We start from the raw sequence: 23,163 nt of genomic DNA on the forward strand, positions 1-23,163 counted from the left end.
TAACACGAAACATTCTCAAAGTCCTGCAAGGAACTGAGAGAATGGATTCAATCAGTTTCTTCTCCGACCAGACGGTCGAGGCCTTTGGTGGAAAGTCTCGTCGCCGGAACTGACTAACAGGCACCAGGATGTAGCCTGGATGGTGGTGAGAAGGGCCCTCCCAGTGCGGTCCTTCCGGCACGCACGGAACCTCAGCCCCACCGCGAGCTGCCTTCGAGGCTGTGGTTGGGAGGAGACCATCGTCCACCTCTTGATGGGCTGCCATTTTGCGCAGAGGGTGTGGAGAGAGATGCGCTGGTATCTGTCCCGGTTCATCCCGAGCAGTTTGGTAACACAGGATGCTGTGCGCTACGGGCTGTTCCCGGGGACGCACACCAAGACAGATATCACCTGCGGCTGGGAGACCATCAACTCGGTGAAGGAGGCCCTTTGGTCCGCCTGAAACATGCTGGTCTTCCAGCTGATAGAGCTGTCCACGACCGAGTGTTGCCATCTGGCACACTCCAAGGTCCAGGAGTACGTGCTGCGGGACGCACTGAAGCGAGGTGAGACCTATGCAAAGGCTGTATGGGGAAAGGCCACCGTTTAGAGCCCTCCTGCCATTGTATACCGAGGGGCTGGAATCAGGGAAAATTCCTCTCGGGCAGAAATGTAAAATGATAAATGAATGGAATGAAATGTATTGTATCGGTAACCGGTAACAACTGTAATGCAATGAGGCTGTTGAACAGTACTGTATGTACCGCTGCAAATTGTATGACCTGTATTGTATTGTTTGAAGCATGACTTGAATTGCATTGTATGTACCTTTACAAATTTTATGAATAAAGTTTATTTTGAAATTTTAAAAAATTAATTTGTGTGTTTTGTGTGGTGTGGGGCTGCCTGCTTGTTGCAGACGTTGTGTCCAAGAACGCCTCGCTCCGACTGATCAATGTGTACGCCCCACCCCTCAGAAGCGAGTGGCTGGATGTCTTCGGGCTCCTCCCCATAATGCTGGCAACCTCCAGACCCATCGTTCTTATGGAGACTTCAACAGCATCATCGATGAAGCTGGACGATCCAGCAGGGGTGGCGGTATACTGGACATCACGTCCAAACTCCTGATAGCGGCGGTGAAAACGCAAAGCTTTGCAACATCTCCAGCAACCCTACAAATGGAACACCACAATGATACACCTGGTCCAGGCCAGACAGGTCCATCCGTTCCAGGTTAGACTTTGCTTTGTGTCCCCAACGCTCAAGGTCAGATCCACCGATGTCCAGCCGGTGTTCTTCTCTGACCACTGCCTCCTGCTGGCCGACTGTCAATCGCAGGAGGATCAGAGGGCAGGCACGGGGATATGGAAGCTGAACGTGAGACTGTTGACCCCCGGAGAACATTGAGGAACTAAAGAGGGATTATATAGGTTGGCGGACCGTGAAACCCCTCTTCGACTCGATGGTGCACTGATGGGAAGTGATCAAGGCCAACGTCAAGAGGTTCTTCATCCTCAAAGGTGTTCAGAAGGTGAGAGAGCGACAGAGGGAAGTGTGACAACTCCAGCTGCAGTCAGGGAGAAGCTCCGAGAGGTGAAAGGCCAGCAGGCCTCGCTCTTTGCCTCCTGGGCCTCAAACATCATCTTCCAGTCCAGAGTCCGCTTCATGGAGCAGGGCGAGAAGTGCTCGTGCTTCTTCTCCCAGAAGCTGCACAGAGAGACCTCTGTGATCAGCAGCCTGAAAAAGGGAGACGGCTCGATGATGTCCTCGCAGACCGACATACTGAGAGTCAGAAAATCCTTTTGTGCTGGGCTGTATGACGCAAAGCCCACAAACAGCACGGCCTCCCAGTCCTTCTTGTTAACTATCACGGAGGTCTTAAAGGACAGTGGGTGGGAGAGCGTGGATCGGCCACTGACCTTGGATGAGCTGACAAAGGCTGTCCGGTCCTTTGAGAAGAGTAGAACTCCCAGAAGCGATGGCTTACAGGTTGAGCTGTACTTGGCTCTGTGGGACTGGATAGGCCCAGACCTACTGGAAGTGTACGGGGGTATGCTTCTGGCAGACAGCATGTCAGAGTCCATGAGGAAAGGCATCATCACCCTCATCTACAAATGGAAAGGGGAGAGGGAAGAAATCAGAAATTGGCGAGCCATTTCCTTGCTAAATGTCAACTACAAGATTCTGTCTAAGGTCATCGCCAACAGGCTCAAATCTGCTCTGGAGCAAGTGATCCACCTCGATCAGACCTGCGCTGTACCCGGCAGGAAGATCTCTGATAGCCTTGCGCTGCTCAGTAATATGATCGTCCACGTGCAGGACGGTGGGGGGGGGGGGGGGGGGTGAACACCTGCCTCATCAGCCTGGACCAGGAGAAGGCCTTTGACAGAATATCCCACACATACATGATGGACTTGCTCTCCAAAATGGGTTTTGAGAGGGAATCCGCGATTGGATCCAACTGCTCCATGCGGTCATCCATAATGCAGTCCTAATCAATGGGGTGGGAGTCGGGGAGCTTTCCGATCAGATCTGGAGTCAGGCAAGGCTGTCCTCTCTCCATTGTCTTGTTCGAGTGTTGTATCGAGCCATTTGCCGCGTCCATCAGTAAGGACGCAGGTATCAGGTAGATGACGATTCCAGGTAGTGGAGGTTCTCAGGTTAAGGCCCCCCTGTACATGGATGACATCACCGTCTTCTGCTCTGACCAGCAGTTGGTCCACACGCTGATTGGCATCTGCAACCATTTCGAGCTGGCCTCGGGGGCCAGAGTGAACCGAAATAAAAGCGAGGCCGTGTTTTTTGGCAGGTAGGAGATCCGATCCTTTGTCCCCTTCACCGTCAGGTCCGACTACCTGAGGTGCTGGGGATCTGGTTTGGGGGGGTCCCTGGCCCGCACAAAGAACAGGGAGAAGCGGATCACCAAGGCCATAAAAAAGCTTAGCATGTGGGTGGGACGATCCCTCTCCATAACCAACAGGAACCTAGTGATAAGGTGCGAGGTGCTCACGGTGTTGCTCTACGTGGCCAGGGTCTGGCCCATTCCTCACAACTCCGCCGTCAGTCACCCGAGCTATCTTGCACTTTGTCTGGAGGTCCAAGGCAGAACACGTCCACAGGGTCACCACATACAAGACCCAGACAAAGGGGGGAAGGGCGTCCCAAACGCCGCCCTGAACCTGATGGCCACCTTTGTGTGTGGCTGCCTCAGGATATGTGTAGAGCCCCAGTACGCAAACACCAAGTGTCATTACGTGCTGGGTTTCTACCAGTCCAACACACTGAGAAGGCTGGGTCTGGCCACACTGGCCGAGCAGGCGCAGGACATCCCGTCCAGCTGGGCCATCCACCCCCCCCACCCCACCTGTCCCAGCTGGAGAAGTTCCTGAGGAGGAACCCCTTCGACCACAAGGCCACCAGACAGTGGTTGACATAAAATGTTCTCGGAGTCCCGCAGGGAACTGAGAGGGTGGACTCGATCGGATCCTTTCCCGACCAAACGGTCGAGGCCATTTGGCAGAACGACTCATCGCCAGAACTGACCAACAGGCACCAGGATGTACCCTGGACGGTGGTGAGAAAGGCCCTTCCAGTGCGGTCCTTCCTTCTCGCACGGAACCTCAGTGCCACCAGGAGCTGCCCTCGAGGCTGTGGCGGGGAGGAGACCGTTTTCCACCTCCTGATGGGCTGCCCCTTTGCACAGAGGGTGTGGAGAGAGATGCATTGGCATCTGTCCCGGTTCATCCCAAACAGTTCGGTAACCCAGGACACTGTGCTCAATAGGGGCTGTTCCCCAGGACTCACACTGAGACAGATATCATTTGCAGCTGGAAGATCATCAACTTGGTGAAGGAGGCCCTTTGGTCCACCCGAAACATGCCGGTCTTCCAGCTGAAGGAGCTGTCCACGACCGAGTGTTGCCAACTGGCACACTCCAAGGTGCAGGACTTCATGCTGCGGGACGCACTGAAGTGAGGTGCGGCCTATGCAAAGGCTCTATGGGGAAAAGCCACCGTTTAGAGCCCTCCCGGCGGGAATCAAGGAAAAACCCCCTCGGATAGATTGTAAAATGATAAATGAATGTAATGAAATGTACTGTATCTGTAACTGGTAATGACTGTAACGCAATGAGGCACCCTAGGGTGCCATGAACTGTATTTACGATGTATGGTGCGTAACTATTGATTGTACCGAGACCGTTGATTTCTATTGTATGTTCCATTGCAAATTGTATGATCTGTATTGAACTGTTTGAAGTGTGACTTGAATTGCATTGTATGTACCTTTACAAATTTTATGAATAAAGTTTACTTTGAAATATAAAAAAATAATTTGTGTGTGTATATGCATTGAACAAGACCCTATGTTAGTTGCTATGATGGAAAATAAAGGCTGCTAACTTTTATATTTCTTACTACCAATTAACTATTAGTGTGGAAACAGAGAGAGAGAGAGTGACAGGGAGAGAAAGGGGGAGAGAGTGAGAGAGAGATTAAATGCTATCCCTAAATTCTACCACAAGGGTTTCCTTTTATTCTAATTGTTGAAGGAACAGTCAGAAATATCTATCTTTTCATCACGCTTCTTTGTATTCTTATTCTTGTAAATGTGATAACTGAATGTTATTTCTAATTATCCCTTACATGGTCAAACATTTATTATTATGTTAAGTGCACTATCATGCAACATTTTGAATGTTGTATATTAGAGCATTTAAAGAGGTAAATTCTATATCTTCTTCTATACCTAGTTTCTTCTACAATGCATTTTGGATGTCACTTGATCCATTGACACATTAGTTATCCACACCTACATTCATTACAGTTGAAATTAGGATCTATGTCATTATACAGTCTCTTTTACACATTTAAAAGGGGAAGTTAATACCATACAAAAATGATGTATTGAACTGTACATTTTTTCTAAATCAGATACCATTTCCTCTAATATATAATGTCTTACTTATTGGGTCTAAAAAAGAAACTATTATAAAAGAAAGAAAAAAACTGCTTTTTACACTTCCTGTAATTTGCTATTTTTATGGTTTTCAAAAGAAGCAGCTAATAGTAAGAAACTATTGTGTGTGTTGGGTGAAAGTGAGCAACAAAACTGCAAATTAGAAAACTAATCACATTCCAAAAGAAAACTAGAGAGTGAATCAATTATTTTTGACTGGCTTTTTAATATGATATTTGCATTTCAATTTTGTTTGAAAAAACTAAAAAGGCAGACAATTTGATGGCACCAATCTCTTAATATCTGACAAGTTCACTACCTCAATTTTTCCCTGGAGCGGTTTAAATATATTTTACATAGAATTTAAATCACCTGCCCTGGCTAATGAGGAATGGATACTCTTAGAAGTCTGATTAGATTCTGCACACTATTTTGAGCAGTGGAGCAAGAACTCAATGAAGCTACCTGTGCAGTCACCAATATTAAGTACTTCCAAAATAGCATTTAAGGGAAGCTTCTTAAAGACAAATAAAGGTATGAATAAGTAGATAAAACCATATTCCTGCATATCAAATAATTAATATTGCTCTAGAACCATATATAATTACAATTCTATTATGATAATTAATATAATAGTACTGCAGTTAAATGTTACTCTTTGCACAAATAACTATGAATGGGGTTACTCATTATGTGTAACAACATCATAAATATATTTCTTAAGATTTCCTCTGGCAAAATTGTGAACACATCCTTATGTATTTACAAAGTTGCTACACATAGCAACCAAAGGAATTCTCACGCCACATTTAGAGACAACAAGACAAATGTAAATGTAAATCAAAACAAAGGTGCAAATTACAAAGCTGCAAATATTAAACAAATCAAATTTTCTAAATTGAGTTACTTCGGAATCAGAACTTGTAGCAATCTCGAGAGTAAGGTAACGATATTTTGAATAGGAGGTGGCAGATGGAATAATTTAACAAAGAGCACAGGACAGAATCAGTTAGCTGGTACTACACATAACTGTAAGATAAAGACTTCTGTTGCAGGATAGGTTAATTTAATTCATACGTGGGCTTTTCCCCCATTTTCATTTATATAATATATAGGGCTCGATTTTCGGACGTCCGAGCGGGTGCGTTCGTGGCAGGGGGGGGGCTCCGAAAATTGGGGATTCCCAGGGTGGGTCCGGAGCCCGGAGCCCAGCTCCAACCCGCCCACTTCCGGGTTCCCCAGTGACGTGCTTAGATGCGCCGCAGCCCCCCGCATGCAGGACTCCCACCGGCAATTAAAGCTGGCGGGATCCCACTTAAATCAATTAATTGGATACTTCAGGTCGTTAGCAGACCTGATTTGTAAGATATTTTAGGAGGGGTGCGATTTTCATCGAAACTGATAGTGTTTCCCGTACTGGGGGAAACACTCCCAGTTGAAATGGACGTGTTGCAGCCACCAGCCTGTGGCAGCTGCAAAGGTCCATTTGACAGATGGGGGTTGAGACCCTCACTCATTGCAGGAGGCCACTCTGTCACTTTGGACAAAGTTTGGCCTCCACCACCCTCCTCCTAACAATAAAATTCACCAACTTGGAACCTCAACCCCAGTGTGCAGACACATTTACCTACCTTGCGGACCCCCTCAGATGTACATCTTCCAGATCGGGGTCGCCGTAGCTGCAGTCATGACCTCCTCGGAGGGCGAACAGCATCACCAGCCTCACCGGCCACGCCGGCCTCCTCTGACAAGTGGAGCTCCACAACACAGTGCTGTGACTGTGGAGGGAGGGCAACTGCAGAGAGAGATGGATCGCAGAAGGCACTACCCTCTTCACAGGGTCGACAGACCGAGGCTCAGCTTCCTGGACCTCTCTGAGCAGCAGTGCACACGGAGGCTCAGAGTCACTCGACATGTAGTCGTGGACATCTGCAGCCTCCTTCATGCCGAGCTGCTCCCGGCTGGCCCGAGCACCATCTTCTTACCTGTCGCTGTCAAAGTCACCACTGCCCTCAACAACTTCTCCTCCACATCCTTCCAGGATGCCATCGGGGACATCGCCGACGTCTCTCAGTCGTCTGCACAAAAGAGCCCTGCAAATACACCTACACCCACACTGCAGTGACACAATGGGTGGCATCAGTTGTGGGTCTTCATTGTGATCCTCAGGAAAGGGCATTATTGCACAAACCAGACAAGATTCGCAAAGACGTGGCAGTAGTGGTGATAATATAATATGTTATGTGAGTTGATCAGAAATTAAATATAAGTAAAAACCATGACAAACCCTCAAACACCCTTGTGCATCCCCTTCATGCTCACGACACGTTTGCCTTACGCTTCCTACTGCACATATGTGATGCATGCCCTGTGGCTGCAGCACAGGTAGTGGCAGGTTGAGTGAGGCTGACCGTGGAAGAGATGCATGAGAGGGTGAGTATGAGATAGAGCCATGAGATTGTATGAGGATTGGGTTGAGTGGTAGCGGTGGGATAAGTACTGGCGAGGTGAGTAAGTGCAGGTAAGATGAGGATGAGCTTTGAGTGGGTGTGAGGAGTGATGTGATAGAGTAGTGTTGGCAGTGCAGAAGGAGATGTGGGGTGGGGGCTGTGATGTGGCAGACGGAGTGTAGGGGAATGAGTAAGTGTACTCACTTCGGCTGACCTAGTTAGATCATTGAAGCGCCTCCTGCACTGTGTGCAGGTGCGTGATATGTTGGTGGTGCTGGTGACCTCCTCTGCCACCTCGAGCCAGGCCTTCTTTGTAGCAGAGGCAGGCCACTTCCTCCCATCTGCCGGGGAGAAGATCTCTGTCCTCCCCCTCCTCCTCACCCCATCCAGTAGGACCTGGAGTGAGGCATCATTAAACCTGGGAGCAGCCTTCCCCCTGGCCTGCTCCATGCTGTAATTTTGGCTCCTTTCTGCAGCATCAGTCAGTGGAGGACTTCCCCTTTAAATAGGGCTCCTCCAGCTGACAGTCTGTGATGCGGGTGCGCAGTCCGCCCACTGCGCAGCTTTCCAGCGTGAAACCCGGAAGCCAAGGTAAGTGCCTTCAATAAGGCTGCGATTGTGTGCGGAGCACCCCAAATTCATTGGGCGCGTTACCCACGCGCCCAGTCGACCCCCTGCTGCCAACCCGCCTCCCTCCTAATATCGAGCCGCTAATCTCTGTTCAGTGTAGCATGTTTCTCTTAATTGGTTGTGAACGTTAGTAGCTTTATCCTCTTTGTCTCATATCTCCATGGTTAATCATCCTTTAATGGCCCACGTTCGCGAAGTAAAAGCCTTAGAGTGTGATAAATGCTGATTTATAAGACAAATTGTCTGACAGGAAATTTCAGGACATTATGGGCCTATGATTTTACGACAAATTGTCCAACTTAATAAATTTTTCCCTTGGTTTTTAAAAAAGCGAGTATTGAAGCAGATTTTTTTCAGTTAGTTTACTTAAAAAAATAGCTGAAGTATTATTGTATATGTTAGCAGCAGTAGAAAGTGATTCTAGTAATTAGCAGATCAAATTAAACAGTCAATAACCATGAAAAGCCTTCTACTGGCAAAAATATAATGATAACTTTTGCTACAATATCCTTTGTCACATATACATTAACTGTAATATGTGGTTATATTTCCAAATATTAGAGAATTAGTGTCCAGTTCATAGAATCATAAAATATTAACGTACAGAATCATGTCATTCAGCCCATCAAGTCGGCACTGGTGTTTTACTATGAGTCATCTAGTCTAATCTCACTCTCCTGTTCGCTCCGCATAACCTTCAATATTCTTCTTTTTCAAGTAATTATTTAATTCCCTCTTGAAATAATATAGAAATGATATAGTGTCCATTTGCTAACAATTAGAGTTTTACCAAATCCAATATTGTCAATTTCTATGAATTTTAGGCAATTTTATAACAAGGAAGACCAACTCCTGATACCTCCCACCTCACTAAATATTAGCATCACGATTTATGTTTCCTTGAGTGTTCTTTACAGTAATGTTGCTAAATTTCATATTCCTTATAAAAAGCGATAGTGTGAAAAATGCAAAGCTGTAAGAAAAAATTGCCTGTTTAAGCTCAGAATAGAGCAAGCTTTCTGGATATTAAGAAAACAGATCAGTGAGATTTGAGATCTATTCAATGAGAACAGGCAAAAAGCAGTATTCCCCTACTCTGGGAAACCTATCACCAACTCGAAAAGAAATCAATGACCTCATCCATCACACTGTTCTTCAGCTTTACAACATAGTCAAGTTCATATGGATTAAGTTTCTCTGTGAAAAAGAGGTACTAACAACACGAAAACAGGAAAGTGCTGTAAAGTTCTTTGGAAATAAAAATATTTAGAAAAATAATCTTATTATAGTATCAATGTAATGGTTGGCAAACAGTATTTATTAGAAATGTAACATTACTTAGTGATGGCAGTGCACTAGCACTGAATATTGGATGGCTAATACACAGTGCTACAGATGGTGAGACACAAGCACAGTCCTCCACTTTACTGAGTTAACTATCTCAATCATTCATTGCTCAATTGTGATGACACTTACAGTACATGCAAAAATATCGCCCAAGTGTCTATCTATAATCAACAAAAATATCAAACTGGCCAAGTTGAACAGGATGACATCTAAGCAAAAACATGTTAAGAAATGCTTCTAAGAAATAATGCAGAGAAAGAAAGAAAGGAAAAATGAAATTCACTTCACAGCCAATGAATTATCTTTTTAAGTGTAGTCACTGATCAAACGTGACAACCAATTTGTGTGCACCAATTTCCCACTAACAGCAAATGAGATAAATGACCAGTACATTTAGTTTAGTGGTGATGATTGATGGATGAGTGTTGGTCAGGAAAATAACTTTGCCCACAAGTAGGGCTCAATCTTCAAATTAATAAATGGGTGGGTTGGGGGTGGGGGGGGCATTGAAAATTGCCACCATTTCAGACCTGCCCCCAACCCGCCTCCAACCCGCCCATTTCCGGTTTTCACCGGGTCGGGAGGAGGGGCGGCTGACAAACCTGCTCCCAGGAGAATTCAGGCCTCCATTTTTCACTAATTCCTGATTTCAACCCCGGGTGGCCGGGATTCCTGATCCTTCTGTTTTACACCTTGTGAAAGGAGGCGAGAAGGCCTAGAAAGGCACAGTTTGTGAGTCCGGAGGAGCAGGAGTGCTTCCCCCAGGCCCAACAAGTCTACCTGCACCAACCCCCCAACGACCGCGGACCCCTGATCCCCGATCGCGGAACACCCTGACCCCGATCCCCCGACCCCGATCCCCCCACTCCAATCCCCCAACTCTAATCCTCCGACCCCTAACCGCCCCCCTCAATGATTGCAGACCCCCGATGACCCCCGATCCCGACAACCCCCATCATTGACCCCCGATCCCACCTCCATGACTCGTGACCCCCGTGCCCACAAATGCCAACCCATGCCCACCTATGTCCACCCATGCCCTTTCCCACCCATGCCCCTTGTCCACCTATGCCCTTGCCCATCCATGCCCCCATGCCCACCCATGCCCCCCCATGCCCCCCCCCCCCATCCATCCATACAAACAACAACTTACCTGCAGACTTACCTGAAGACGTCCTCTCCCTGCCAATCAGCCGGTCAGTCGGACGGGAAACCGTCAAATAAACATAAAAGATGTCCTTACTTCAAAATCGTAAGGTCATTATAATGGGGTTATCATTGTAATGGGACAATTGGACCCCCCCCCCAACTTTCCCGGCTTTGTTTTAAAATCACCCCCATAATCACTGAAGTATAAATGGCCAACTACTAAACCCATTGAACATTTGTTGTACAGAAAATCCCTTGAGTTTTTTTGAAATAGACTTTCAGCAGGATATTTCCAGCCAAAAGATGCTCAGAGCATGTATTGCATTTACTCAGCCAGTCAGAGTATTACCCCAATGTTACAACATAGTATCAATTTGAGTCAATGCTATTTTGGTGTTTGATAGTGGTATGATTTAACTGCTGTTTTACTAAGGATTTTGTATGCAACCCAGTTCAGTTCACCTATGCATTGTTGATGTTATGCTAACTTTGTGACGGTGGTTATATTTTGCTCTGTGGTGGGATGTAATAACTATTATAGAAAACTTCCTCTTGTTGCTATGTGAGATCACATCATGAACAAATATGCATTCCCTCTAATTTAGTGAAATCATACATGCATTCAAAAATAACGCATTATAATTTTACTAGAATTACCTGCCAAAGGAAATTTCCCATACTTGTTCTGATGTCACTATACATTGTGACAAGAGGAAATTATTCCAACCGATTTACAGAATTTGCAGGTTTTTCATACAGCTTTTCTGTTGGAAGGACAAAGCAGAAAATGCCGGTGGATTGCAGGAGATGAGCCGTCACTTTACTCTGAGTAGAACTGACTTCTTTCCATATAATTTTTACATTTATTATTTTCTTCACTTTTTACAATATTGTGCTTGTCAGGTGGTGTTACTTTTCCAGGCATCACTTATTTGCAGAGAATCTCACTGTGCCACACTATAGTCCCACTTTGTCGCCTTATTTTGCTGAAATAAATTGCTGCATAGCACAAGTTGTTAGATTGGTGATTTCACAAGACATGTGCTTGTTTATTGTGTTGGCTTTTTGTGTGTAACTTGATTGAATCGCTTATACCTTATTCTGTGTGATAGACAGCTACATTTAATATGAAGCATGCAACTTTAAAAAAGGTATGTGCATTATTCAACAAACAATGATCAAATCATGCTCGCCTCACTGTCGTCAGCATAAAGCAACAGCAAAACAACAATGATGTGGAAATTGTCCATTTTTTGCATCATTCTGCAAGCATTCTTTCAAAACCCAGAACAAATTTGTGCTAAATGCTCATGAAATACTTTGATTGTATACGGTAGTTGAAAGTCTAGAGATAAAGAGAAAACATTTCAAAGGCTGGAAATCTGAAATATAAAAAAGACATGATGCAAAAACATAACATGACAAGTATGAAAACACGTTCGACATTTATATGGTGATAAATGCATTAAGCAGCATCTTCTCTTACAGCCAGCTTATCAAGTTATAAGTAAGAATAGAAAATGCTTGAATCGAATGGGGTCTATAACGGACCTACTTCCTCTACTGCCCATTGTCCTTCCCTGTTGAATTTGAAAATTACTCCCACTATTTAAAAGGTCTTTACTGAACAAATAAATATAATTTCTTTGCAGGTTAGTTAAAAAGTTAAATTGCGTCCTCATCAAAACAAACAAGTTAGAGTATGCGGTTATTATGACAAAAACATCACTTTATATTTCTATAGTATTCCTCACATTCAGAAAGATGGCCTTTGAGTTAAAAGGAATGAAGTGGACACTGAGCAGGAGAGAAAATAGTTGTGGCAGTGAAAGCACTGACAGAGAGAAGGGTATTCTGAATGTTATTTACATTTGTTATGTTTTCACAGAGTAATACAAAATGTGGCCTACGAACAGCACTGTTTGTAGATAATACATTGCATGTTAGAATTGTATGCATAATACCTAGAAAACTCTACTGTACGTCATCCCACGAAAGCACATTTCACACTGTGTTGTACAGCAGGAATAGCTCTGCTGCTTTGGGCCCTTATATTGTTCATTACAATGTACTGCACATAAATCTTTCCAAATGACTCCTAAATGTTCAATACATGTCAAATATGTTATAAGTGGCTGATATACTGCACTGTTTATGTTTTCTTAATTTCGAGAATGCCTAATGATTGATCATCAAATGTGCTGGTGTCACTGGAGTTCTTCATGTTTAAGACCCAATAAAAATGTGTCTCTTTTATTTGTTAGTTTAGCCATATGTTTACTTCCCTACTTGAGGGGGAATGTTTTCAACTTCCTGTCCAGGCATAAAACTGGCATTAGGAATCGGCCGCTGATATACATTTCTGTTGACTTCGATGGAAATGAAAATCAGGCGGTTTCTATAATGGACAGCAGACCTGCAACGTCAGTTTTATGCCTGAGTGGCAAGTTGAAAACCTACCTTGAAATGTTTTTATAGGTGATTATTTTAAAAGTTTTCTATAATACATTTTAGCCGTTGAGAAAATGTTTCTACTTGTGGGGGAGTCCAAAATTAGGGGCCATAAATATAAGATAATCACTAATAAAACAGATAGGGAATTCAGGAAAATTCAGGAGAAATTTCTTTACCCAGTGAGTGGCTAGAACGTGGAACTCGCTACCACATGGAGTTGTTGAGATGATTAGCATAGATGTATTGAAGGGGAAGCTAGATAAGTACACGAAGGAGAAAGGAATAGAAGCACATGTTAATAGGGTGAGACGAAGTAAGTTGGGAGGAGGCTCGTATGGACCATAAACTCGGGTTGCCCGTCAGACATCTCTCCTGATTTTCCTTTCTATTGAAGTCAATAGAAAATCTGTTCAATTAAAAAGAATTTTACAGGCAAACAATTGATAACAAGTCTCTACCTACTAGGCGTAGCCTCCCTTTTTTGCAGAACCCTTTTTTAACAGCCATGATTGCAACCAAAAAGGTGGTGCTAAGAGATAGGGTCATGGAACAGGACAAAGGTAGGTTTGATTCTTGGCCAGGTTCTGACTTAGAGGGAAGTATGAAGTGGAGACTGCAGCATTTTCTTGCAGAAAGGAAAGAGAATGCAATTGGGTACGTCACACCAGGCTGGCACCTTGTGTCTCCTGCTGGCTGATGGCAAGTGATTATTGCTGATTCTCTGGATGCAGATTACTTGCTCGTCCCCTCAGCAACAGAAGTGTGGAAACTTATAATTAAAAATTTGCATTAAAAAGTAAAATGTTATTAATTTTTGCATGTAAATCAACTCATTAGCACTGTGCAATGTTGATGCGAATACATTTCTGTTTGCAGATGCACACATGGGAAATATGCTCAAGCTGATGATCCTTGAATGTGCACTTTTCAATTCGAGGCAAGTGTAGGACCCTTTTGAGGATACATTTCTGCAGGGGTTCTCCCATTCGTTTACCGTAAATTCGGCGGAAGAGGTATGAAAGCCCTGGAAAAATACTTTACGCCATATTTCTGGGATCACTGCGGCTGTTCTGTAAAGTTTACGGTGGACACGCACAAGTTCAAACTTTACGTTCATTTACTTTCTACATTTATTAAAATTATATTGATTGAAAGCATTTGAAATAGATTCAAACATGACTTCGAGCTAAATCTATCTGCTGGCTTTTTGAATTAACTTCATAAGGAAGTTATTAATCATATATGGGATTAAATTGCTCCTTGAATGAGCATGTTAGCCAATCGGTTAAAAATAATGCACAAAGGTAATTCCATGGAGTTCAGGCTGTTTTTCATAGACGAGAATTTTAGTGTTTATTTTTATGTATTTTTCATTGTTTTCTTTAACTTTCATGCTATGATGCTCTGCATAAGGTGGCTTAACGATAGGGTCCAGCATGAAGTAATTATGACAAGGACAAAGATGTCTTAAGAAATGGATCCTAGTGATTGCTGAGAGCACAGAAAGTGTTAGAGGAATTGAACTCAAGTTCCCAGGAAAGACTTGCATCGATACATTATGCATTAATTTTTAGAGACGTTGCTCATAATAACTGGAAAATTGGCAGCACCATGAATCAGACGTGCTGACCTCTGCTCCTGATTCTTTGTTTCGCGCCAGTAGTAGAATCTCCAAAAAGTTTCCCTATACTACCTTATCACGTCTTTCAGGAACATCTCAAATTGCTTCACATACAATTAATTACTTTGAAGTGCAGTGGCCATTATGTATGCAGATGCTGAAGCCAATCTGCATACAGCAAGATCTTACAAATAGTTAATCTGTTTTCCGTGATACTGGTTGAAGGAGGAATCTTGACGAGGTCCCTTGCTTGCTTTTCTTCGTTTAGTGCCTCAGGACACTTAACATCTACCTAAACTAGTAAACAGTACCTTGGTTGAATGCTTGATCAGAAGGGTGGTAACTCCATCAAAGCAGCATCCCTCAGTATTGCAAAAGCAAAATACTGTGGATGCTGGAAATTTGAAATAAAAACAGAAAATGCTGGAAAAGCTCAACAAGTCATGCAGCATCTGTGCAGAAAGAAACAGAATTAACGTTTCAGGTCGATGATCTTTCATCAGACTTCAATTATCCCAATATAGACTGGGACAGTAACAGTGTAAAGGGCAAAGAGGGGGAGGAATTCCTGAAATGTGTTCAAGAGAACTTTGTGGAACAGTATGTTTCCAGCCCAACCAGGAAGGAAACAGTGCTGGATCTAGTTCTGGGGAAAGAAGTGGGGTAGGTGGAGCATGTTTCAGTGGGGGAGCATTTGGGGAACAGTGATCATAATATCATTAGGTTTAGAATAGTTATGGAAAAGGACAGGAACAATCAAATGTGAAAATGTTTAACTGGAAGAGGGCAAATTTCAGTGAGTTAAAAAGGGATCTTGCCCAGGTGGATTGGAAACAGTAATTGAACAATGGGAGGCCTTCAAGGAGGAGTTGGTTTGTGTACAGAGTAGAGACATCCCTACGAGGGGGAAGGAAGGGCATCCAAAGCTAGAGCTCCCTGGATGACTAAAAATATAGAGATTAAAATGAAACAGAAAAAGGAGGCGTATGACAATTGTAACATTCATAACACAGTAGAGAACCAGGCCGAATACAGAAAGTACAGAGGAGATCTAAAAAAAGGAATAGGGGGGGCAGAGAGAGAGTATCAGAATAGATTAGCAGCTAATATAAAAAGGAACCTAAAAGTCTTTAGTAAGCATATAAATACTAAAAGGATAATCAAAGGAAGGGTGGGACCGATTAGGGACAAAAAAGGGGATCTTCTTGTGGAGGCAGAGGGCGTGGATGAGGTATTAAATGAATACTTCGCATCCGTCTGCATTGGAGAAGAGGATACTACCACTATAGCAGTAAAGGAGGAGGTAGGAGCGACAATGGATAGGATAAAAATAGATAAAGAGGAGGTACTTAAAAGATTGGCAGTACTCGAAGTAGAAAAGTCACCCGTCCAGGTGGGATGCATGTGGGTTACTGAGGGAAGTAAGGGTGGAAAAGGCGGAAGCTCTGGCCACAATCTTCCAATCCTCCTTAGATATGGGGAGTGGTGCCAGAAGACTGGAGATTGCAAATGTTACACCTCTGTTCAAAAAAGGGGAGAGGAATAAACCCGGCAATTACAGGCCAGTCTGCTTAACGTCAGTGGTGGGGAAACTTTTAGAGGACAAAATTAATCCAGGACAAAATTAATTGGCGCTTGGAAAAGTATGGGCTAATAAATGAAAGTCAGCACAGATTTGTCAAAGGAAAATCATATTTGACTAACCTGATTGAGTTCTTTGATGAATTAAAGGAGAGAGCCGATGAGGGTAGTGCGCTTAATGTTGTGTATACGGACTTTCAAAAGGCATTTGATGAAGTAGCCATGTAATAGACTTATTAGCAAGATTAAAGCCCATGGGACAGAAAGCGTGTAGTGGTGAACAGTTTTTCAGACTAGAGGGAAGTATACAGTTGTATTCCCCAGGGATCAGTATTAGGACCACTGATCTTTTTGATATATATTACTGACCCTGACTTGGGTATAGAAGGTATAATTTCTATGTTTGCAGATGACACGAAACTCAGAAATATAGTAAACAATGTGGAGGATAGTAACAGACTTCAGGAGGACATCGACAGACTGGTGAAATGGGCCGACACATGGCAGATGAAATTTAACGCAGAGAAGTGTGAAGGAATGCATTTTGGTAGGAAGAATGAGGAGAGGCAATATAAACTAAATGGTACAATTTTAAAGGGGTTGCAGGAACAGAAAACCTGAGGTGCACATACACAAATCTTTGAAGGTGGCAGGACAATGCTGTTAAAAATAAATGGGATCCTGGGCTTAATTAATAGAGTACAAAAGCAAGGAAGTTATGCTAAACCTTAATATAACACTGGTTAGGTCTTAGCTGGAGTATTGTGTTCAATTCTGGGCACCACACTTTAGGAAGGATGTCAAGGTCTTAGAGATGGTGCAGAAGAGATTTACTATAATGGTGCCAGGGATGAGGGACTTCAGTTATATGGAGAGACTGGAGAAGCTGGGATTGTTCTACTTAGAACAGAGAAGGTTAAAGGGAGATTTGTTAGAGGTGTTCAAAATCATGAACCATTTCGATAGTGTAAATAAGGAGAAACTGCTTCCAGTGGCAGAAGGGTCGGTAACGAGAGGGCACAGATTTAAGGTGATCTGCAAAAGAGCCAGAGGCGACATGAGGAAACATTTTTTTACGCAGTGAGTTGCAATGATCTGGAACGCACTGCCTGAAAAGGTGGTGGAAGCAGATTCAATAGTAACTTTCAAAAAGGAATTGGATAAATACTCGAAGGGAAAAAATGTACAGGGCTATGGGGAAAGAGCAGGTGAATGGGGCTAATTGGATGGTTTTTTCAAAGAGCCGGCACAGGCAAGATGCGCCGAATGGCCTTCTCCTGTGTTGTACCTACTATGATTAATGGGATAGGTGTAATGCCAAGGTGAGAGAAGTAGGAGAGTAGGTTTTGAAAAGGTTTTTAAAAGTGGAGAGAGAACTAAAAAGGCAGAAGGATATATGAAGGGAATTCCAAAGACGAGGGCCAAAGCAGCTGAAAGATCTGCCAACAATTCTGGGGCAAAGGGAAAGAAGTTGCACAAAAGGCTGGATTCAGAGGATCAAAGGGTGCAGCAGGGAATAAAATGTTGAAGGAGGTTGCAGATTTTGGGTGTGGCAAGACCATGGAAGTGTATTAAGATGAGCACGAGCGGACCGATTTTCTTATGTAAATGGAATGCTAGTGGGATGAAAATTACAAAAGAAAAAGTCGACAGTTCGCTGATTTTCGGGTGGATCTCAATTTAGGTGGGGTCATAATTAATATATTGGCCCAGAAATTAGTTTGTGCTGGCCTATGGTGCATGCTGGATGCAGGGAATGATCCCTGCACCAGAACAGGTGGGCCTAGTACACAACTCGCCAGTGAATCGGCGTTTGATTTCACTGGCAACGGGCCTCAGATAGTTCCTAGAGGTGGGAGGCAATCGGGAGGGGGAGGAAGCGATCAGGATGGAGGGAATCGATTAGGAGGGAGGGGAAAGCGATCAGGAGTGAGGGGCGCGTTTGGGATGGAGGGGAAAGTGATCAGGGGAGGGGAGCAATTGGAAGAGGAGGGGGAAGCAATTGGGAGAGAGGGTACGATTGGGAGGAGTCCAATTTGGAGCCGGTAACGATTTTCAGCACTGCAGTGGAGCTGGGAGGAGCAGGAGTGCTCCTCCCAGTTCCACATTCATGTAACCATTTTATAACAAAGTTATCCGTTAAGGACCAGTGGTTCGGCTGCATGTGGACCATGTTTCCTGAATGCAGCTGGCTCGGCATTGGTTGCGTTCGAAACAGACCAATTTTGAAAAGGAGGCTTCAAACAGGTGTTAGGCTCCTTATTTGCATATACAAAGTGTCCAATGCCTGTTTCAGGCACGGGCCATAGACGCCTCTTTTTCTGCCTTTACCAATATGGCCAGCGGTGTGCTTCAGGTGCGTAAGGGCACATGCGGCATACACCATATTGAATACTTGGATGTCAATTTTATGCCTGTAAAACAGACGTGGCATCAACCAATTTCTAGGCCATTGAAATAGGGGTCAGATGATACAGTTAAGACCCCAAGATCTCAAATTTACCAGTCCCTTTCCTCTGGCCCTTCACCCATCAGATCACCTGTGGCACTTTTGATCAGTTTGGCTGCTCTCTGTACCCTTGTATGCACCAAGCCATTCATTATCTCCCACTCCTCCTGTTCCCCGGTAATGGTTCCTATTGTTGCTCCCTTAAGTTAGAGGGTGACAAAATCAAGCACACCTGGCATACAAATGGTCTACATAAGAACGTAAGAAATAGGAGCACGAGTAGGCCAATCGGCCCCTCGAGCCTCCTCCGCCATTCAATAAGATCATGGCTGATCTGATCCTAACCTCAAATCTAAATTCATGTCCAATTTCCTGCCCGCTCCCCGTAACCCCTAATTCCCTTCACTTCTAGAAAACTGTCTATTTCTGTTTTAAATTTATTTAATGATGTAGATTCCACAGCTTCCTGGGGCAGCAAATTCCACAGATCTACTACCCTCTGAGTGAAGAAGTTTCTCCTCATCTCAGTTTTGAAAGAGCAGCCCCTTATTCTAAGATTATGCCCCCTCGTTCTAGTTTCACCCATCCTTGGGAACATCCTTACCGCATCCAGCCGATCAAGCCCCTTCACAATCTTATATGTTTCAATAAGATCGCCTCTCATTCTTCTGAACTCCAATGAGTAGAGTCCCAATCTACCCAACCTCTCCTCATATGTCAACCCCCTCATCCCCGGGATTAACCGAGTGAACCTTCTTTGTACTGCCTCGAGAGCAAGTTTCTTAAGTATGGACACCAAAACTGCCTTTTGGAAGTCTAAATACACTACGTCCACTGGTTCCCCTTTATCCACCCTGTACGTTATGTCCTCAAAGAACTCAAGCAAATTTGTCAGACATGACTTCCCCTTCATAAAGCCATGCTGACTTTGTCCTATTAAATGATGTTTATCCAAATGTTCCGCTACTGTCTCCTTAATAATAGACTCCAAAATTTTACCCACCACAGATGTTAGGCTAACTGGTCTATAATTTCCAGCCTTCTGCCTACTACCCTTTTTAAATAAGGGTGTTACATTAGCAGTTTTCCAATCTGCCGGGACCTTTGCTGAGTCCAGAGAATTTTGGAAAATTATTACCAAAGCAGCCACAATCCCTACTGCCACTTCCCTCAAGACCCTAGGATGTAAGCCATCAGGTCCAGGGGATTTATCCACCTTTAGTCCCATTAATTTACTGAGTACCAATTCCTTAGTGATTTTAATCCTATTTAGCTCCTCCCCCCCGAGAGCCCCCTGTTTGTCCAGTGTTGGGATATTCTTAGTGTCCTCTACCGTAAAGACTGAAACAAAATATTTGTTCAGCATTTTTGCCATCTCCATGTTTCCCACCATTAATTTCCTGGTCTCATCCTCTAAGGGACCTACGTTTGCCTTAGCCACCCTTTTTCTTTTATATAACTATAGAAACTCTTGCTATCTGTTTTTATATTTTTTGCTAATTTATTTTCATAATCTATCTTCCCTTTTTTAATCAATCCTTTAGTTACTTTTTGCTGTCTTTTGAAGACTTCCCAATCTTCTATCCTCCCACTAAGTTTGGCTACCTTATATGTTCTTGTTTTTAGTCGGATACTATCCATAATTTCTTTACTTAGCCACGGATGGCTGTCATTTCTTTTACACCCTGTTTTCCTCAGTGGAATATATATTTTTTGAAAGTTGTAAAATAACTCCTTAAATGAACACCACTGCTCATGTACCATCTTACCCTTTAATCTATTTTCCCAGTCCACTTTAATCAATTCTGCTCTCATACCATCATTGTCTCCTTTATTCAAGCTCAGTACGCTTGTTTGAGAACCAACCTTCTCACCCTCTAATTGGATATGGAATGTAACCATGTTATGGTCACTCATTCCAAGGGGATCCTTAACTAGGACATTATTAATTAATCCTGGCTCATTACACAGGACCAGGTCCAAGGTTGCTTGCCCCCTTGTAGGATCAGTTACATACTGCTCAAGAAATCCATCCCTAATACACTGAATAAACTCTTCCTCAAGGCTGCCCTGTCCAATTTGATTTGTCCAGTTAATATGATAGTTAAAATCCCCCATAATTGTAGCTGTTCCCTTATTACATGCCTTGACTATTTCCTGATTAATAATTCTTCCAGCAGAGTTGCAACTATTAGGAGGCCTATATACTACGCCCACTAGTGTTTTTTTTTCCCTTATTATTCCTTATCTCTACCCAAACTGTTTCATTATCCTGTTCCTTTGTCCCAATATCATTTCTCTGTATTACAGTGATTCCTTCCTTTATTAACATAGCCACCCCACCTCCCCTTCCTTCCTGCCTGTCCTTTCTGATTGTTAAATACCCTGGCATGTTTAATTCCCAGTTGTTGTCACCATGCAGCCATGTTTCTGTAATGGCCACAAGATCATACCCATACGTAGTTATTTGTGCCGTTAACTTGTCCATTTTGTTACGAATGCTACGTGCATTCAGATAAAGAACTTTCAAATATGTTTTGTGACACTTAGTTCCTGCTTTTTCCTTTTTTAACACTTTACCTTTTACTCCATACCTTCTGTCCCTTCCTGACACGCTTTTCTCTGTCTCCCTGCTCAGGTTCCCAACCCCCTGCCACAGCTTTGATGCTGGGTTAATCGCCTTGCGCCTTCTAGTTTTTATTTTATCTGTCGTGCCTAAAGTACACTTTCTTTCCGCTGCTCTACGCTTTTCCCTTTCACTTGTTCTTGAACAACTGTTTGTGCTATTTGTATTGTAGATTTCCCCTGGGTCTTCCCCTCTCTTGCTGCTCTCAACTTTATTCCCTTCTGACTCCCCGCTCAGGTTCCCATCCCCCTGCCACTCCAGTCATTCACTGTCAGATTTAGTCTGACCATGTCATTATTCTGCTTTAGTGTCTTCAGCAAATAACTCCTACTACTCCAGGGTGTTCCTGAAAAGCTTGTTTTCTCCATGATGAACCAGTTCCTCAAACCTTTCTCTCCTACCTCCCACACTCATACCTAATGATATCATATGTGAAGAAGTGATGGATTTCTTCATCTCAAAGATTGAGACTTCCTCTTAATGGCTCTTTAAGAGCTGCAGGCTGGTTTTAAAAAGTCGCAGGCTTGCCTGATTTCTCACTCTCCCAAATGGTAAGCGGCCAATAAGCAGCATGTAATCACAAGAGTAACAGTGGCAAATGTATGGCAGCGCAATGCAACCCCAGGTTGTCATGCTGTGTATGTGTGTATGTGTGTGTGTGTGTGTGTGTATGTGTGGAAAGGGTAATGAAGGGAAAATGACCAAACACCTTGCTGTACGTGGCCATCTCCAATGCTCTGTGTCCTCCTTCTGCCAATGATGTTGATGGCAGCCTCCTCCATGAAAGAGGCTCAGAGACATGCCATTATCAAAAACTAAATTTGATGAGAAACAAACCTCCTGGAGAGGAGTGAGAAGCTCTACCTTCTAGCTCTCACCTGGGAAATCTTCAACCTAACCTGATGCTTCGGTTTGAAGCCCTGATATCAACATTTAAGCAAATAACTCCGGGCATAGATGCAAATGTAACTCCAAAATCATTAGTTAGCTTATTGATCTCATCCTTCCAGAATACCAACTTTACCACTTTCCCATTACAGTATCTGTTTCTTAAAAGAGAGCAATATCTTTGCCTCAGCCACCCTTCCTGGCAATCTATTCCAGTTGTTGAACACCCACAGTGTAAATAAATACTTTCTTGTATCTGTACTGAACTTGTTCTTCACAACCTTGTCCTCTTGCCTTGCTAACATGGCATATCTGAAAGTATTGTTCCAGGTATACTAATGCATTAAGTATCTTACATAATATGTACTGAGGTAATTTTCACGCTCACCGCCTGGGTGGTTATCTGGTGGGGCGGATCACCTGTCCATTGCAGAATCTGCCCGATTTCCATTACGTTGAAATCAGTGGTATGAAACTAGGGTGAATTCTACGATGGGTGGGCAGTCCGCTCCGCCAGATTACCGCCAGACTGTGAAGGTGAAAATGATCCCCTATGATTTCTTTTTGCAAGGCAGAAGAGCTCTAGTTCATCTAGTCATTACTCATAGCTCATTCCACTAATGCTAGGGATCAGTCCTGTTGCTCCCCTCTGTGACACCTCAACTGTTTAGTAAAGATCATACTTTTTTAATGCAATACTCTGATGTGTTCATAAGTTTAAAACAAAATGACAGAAACAGTGTTACTTTGGCTTTGAGTAAAACAAAAATTAAACAAAACAATCAAACGAACAGTACCAAAGAATTTTTCAATTTAAATTTGATTATTCTTACTTTCCACCATTTTGAATTGTCAGTGAAAAAAGGACTGAAAAGAAACAGATTAAGAGACAAATGCTTACACACTCCGACAGTTTTGAACATAACTCACTTCAGCTTAGGCAGCAAAAGCTTTATGTAAAATCCTATTTAAAGGGAGTTAAAATTCCTACCCTACTTGTAGAAGTAAGAGCAGAACAACATAAGAAATAGGA

At 43.5% G+C, this 23,163-nt stretch overlaps 1 long non-coding RNA gene across 2 annotated transcripts in view; it reads left to right on the forward strand.

Moving 5' to 3' along the window:
* The window catches only part of LOC137306845 (uncharacterized), a 39,310-nt gene extending 25,284 nt beyond the window's left edge, over window positions 1-14,026 (forward strand). For both annotated transcript variants that reach the window (XR_010958941.1, XR_010958942.1), the window contains one exon: window positions 13,842-14,026. This is a non-coding gene — a long non-coding RNA (uncharacterized lncRNA). The remainder of the gene's footprint in view (window positions 1-13,841) is intronic.
* The last annotated feature ends 9,137 nt before the right edge of the window (window positions 14,027-23,163 follow it).

The sequence above is a fragment of the Heptranchias perlo genome, chromosome 3 (genome assembly GCF_035084215.1).
Source record: "Heptranchias perlo isolate sHepPer1 chromosome 3, sHepPer1.hap1, whole genome shotgun sequence".
Taxonomy (NCBI): domain Eukaryota; kingdom Metazoa; phylum Chordata; class Chondrichthyes; order Hexanchiformes; family Hexanchidae; genus Heptranchias; species Heptranchias perlo.